The sequence below is a fragment of the Vitis riparia genome, chromosome 19 (assembly GCF_004353265.1).
Source record: "Vitis riparia cultivar Riparia Gloire de Montpellier isolate 1030 chromosome 19, EGFV_Vit.rip_1.0, whole genome shotgun sequence".
In the NCBI taxonomy this organism is placed as follows: Eukaryota; Viridiplantae; Streptophyta; class Magnoliopsida; order Vitales; family Vitaceae; genus Vitis; species Vitis riparia.
In genome coordinates, this window is record NC_048449.1 from 10375753 (window position 1) to 10378641 (window position 2889).

Genomic DNA, 2889 nt, shown 5'->3' on the forward strand with positions numbered 1-2889 from the left:
GGTTCTTGGCAACCCTATCACAAAGTCCATGGTAATATATTCCTATTTCCATTCAGGAATAGAAAGTGGTTGTAATGATCCTGCTAGTCGTTGATGCTCAGCTTTCACCTGTTGGCACACCAAACACTGAGCCACAAATCTTGCAATATCCTACTTCATACCTGGCCACCAATAATTTTGCTTCAAATCTCTATACATCTTCGTCCCTCTTGGGCGGATTGCAAACTTAGAACAATGAGCTTCCTCCAATAGCTCTCTCCTTAAATCTCCATAATTTGGGACACAAAGTCTAGTCCCAAATCTCAAAATCCCATCATTTGATAAGACAAAGTCAGGCTTACTACCCCTCTTAACTTCCTTCATAAGCTGCACTAATTGCATATCATTCTTTTGTAGGGTCTTAATTCTCCCAACCAAGTCTGGCTGCACTCTAAAGTTAGCCACAAGAGCTCTCGAGTCCAAAACTCTTATATGGACTTGTAAACTCCTCAAATCTTCCAATAATTGCCTCTGACAACCTCTAATAGCTGCTAAGGAACCAATAGATTTCATGCTCAAGGCGTCAACCACAACATTTGTCTTCCCTGGGTGATACTGAATAATGCAGTCATAGTCTTTAAGTAGTTCAATCCACCTCATCTGTCTCATATTTAATTCCTTTTGGGAAAATAAATACTTCAAACTCTTATGATCCATGAATATCTCACAAGTTTCACCAAAAAGAAAATGTCTCCAAATCTTAAGTGGAAAAACCACTGCAGCTAACTCTAAATCATGAGTAGGATAATTTCGTTCATAAGGCTTCAACTGTCTAGAAGCATAAGCTACAACTTTCCCATGTTGCATAAGAACACAACCCAAACCATGACGAGAGGCATCACTATACACCACAAACCCTCTCGAGCTTGAAGGGATAGTCAAAATAGGAGCTGTCACTAATTTGTTCTTTAACTCTTGGAAACTACGTTCACAATCATTAGACCGCTCAAACTTAACCCCTTTCTAAGTCAACTTGGTAAGAAGTAGGGCGATCTTAGAGAACCCCTCAATAAATTGCCTATAATAGCCAGCTAGTCCTAAGAAAGTTCGAATCTCGGTCACAGTAATAGGTCTCCTCGAATTTGACACAACATCTACCTTTCCAAGGTTAACAGAGATGTCATCCTTGGTCACCACATGCCCAAGGAAAGAGACTTTGTCTAACCAGAAGTCACGCTTCTTTAGTTTAGCATACAATTGCTTATCTCTGAGAGTTTGCAATACAATACTCAAATGGCACTTATGCTCCTCCCTACTGTTTGAGTACACCAAAATATCATCTATAAAAACCACAACAAACTAATCTAGATAGGGCTTGAATACCCTATTCATTAAGTCCATAAAAGCAGCAGGTGCATTAGTCAAACCAAAAGGCATAACCAAAAACTCATAATGCCCATATCTAGTTTGAAAAGCAGTCTTGGGTACATCTTCACTTCTAACCCTTAACTGATGATAACCAGACCGAAGATCAATCTTAGAGAACACACATGCACCCTGAAGTTGATCAAACAAATCATCAATCCGAGGAAGGGGATACTTGTTCCTCACCGTCACCTTATTCAACTCTCTATAATCAATGTAGAGTCTCATAGATCCATCATTCTTATTTACAAATAAAACAGGAGCTCCCCAAGGTGAAACACTAGGCCTAATGAAGCCCTTATCTAATAACTCCTGAAGTTGAATCTTCAACTCCTTAAGCTCCATAGGTGCCATCTTGTAAGGGGCCTTAGAGATAGGAGTTGTCCCTAGTGGCAAGCCAGGTAGATCATTTGGAAAGACATCAGGATAGTCCCTTACAATGAGTATGTCTTCCAACTTTAAATCATTTTCCTCATTCACAACATAAGCCAAAAATCTTTGACAACCTTTCCTGAGCAAAGAACTAGCTCGCAAGACTGAGATCATACGCAGTGGTTTGTTCACATGCTTTCCCTCAAAACTAAAATTAGGCTAATCGAGAATGCTAAACATCACTCTTTTCCCAAAACAATCAACAGATGCATGGTATGAAGCTAACCAATCTATCCTCAAAATCACATCAAAATTATGGAGGTCAAGGAGTACTAAGTCAACTATCATCTGTCTATACCCAATCATCACACTACAAACTCTAGGTATTTTATTAACCACAACAAAATCTCCCAAAGGAGTAGCAACAAATAAATCAAAGTCCATGTTATCAATCGATATACCGAACAAACCAACAAAAGATATGGAAACAAAAGAGTGCATTGAACCAGGATCAATTAAGACTCTAGCAAATAAGGTGTGAATTCAAAGAGTACTTGTCACCACATCAGAAGTAGTCTAAGCATCTCTATGAGTCATAGCAAATACCCGCCCTTGAGCTCCAGGCTTCTGTCTATCCTTAGTATTCTCCTCCTTAGGCTTCCCAAATACAAACTTCTTATTCTCTAGACAATCCTGAACCATATGTCCCTGTTTTCCATAACCAAAGCAAGCTCCTATCTCTCTATAGCATGGCCTACCCCATGCTTCTTGTCATAAGTAGGACAAATCCCATCAAAATTTTGTGTTGTTTTTCCTTTATTCTGATTTCTACTTGGAGCAGACTTTTTTTGTGCTTGGTTACCATGAGCACCATCATTTCTATTCCTCTTTCTTTTTTGTTACCTATATAGGATAAGCTCTTCATTATCCTTTTCTGCAATAAGGGCTTTGTCTACCACCTCTGAATAAACACCAAGCTTTAGAATTGATATCTTATTCTTCAGATAAGGCTTCAACCCATCCTGAAACTTTAATCCTTTTTTCTCCTCTATAGCAATCAACTGTGCGACAAAACGTGATAGTTCGGTAAACTTAGCCTCATACTGGGCCACC